The sequence below is a fragment of the Arachis ipaensis genome, chromosome B04 (genome assembly GCF_000816755.2).
Source record: "Arachis ipaensis cultivar K30076 chromosome B04, Araip1.1, whole genome shotgun sequence".
Taxonomy (NCBI): Eukaryota; Viridiplantae; Streptophyta; class Magnoliopsida; order Fabales; family Fabaceae; genus Arachis; species Arachis ipaensis.
The window spans coordinates 123,775,584-123,775,894 of NC_029788.2; positions in this window are offsets into that span (position 1 = coordinate 123,775,584).

Below are 311 nucleotides of genomic sequence, written 5' to 3' on the forward strand. Positions count from 1 at the left end.
ATTCGAAATGTGAAGAGAATAAAAATAAAATTGAATTCTATTTTTTATTAATTCTATCCATACATTACAGAATATTATTTTGTTATATACTATTAACAAAGTAGAAGTATTAACCTTTTAATAAGACACAACTATATCAAGTGTTTTATATGAAACATTATCATAGCTAGCAATTTATAAGTAGTTGAAAACCTCTCTTGTAACTTGAAGCATGAACCTTAATTTATTAGTACTAGTTACATATTTAATTTTAATTTCTTGCCATGCGAAAGTATAAAAATTAGAAAAAATCTATGGTCTGATCAGTATTT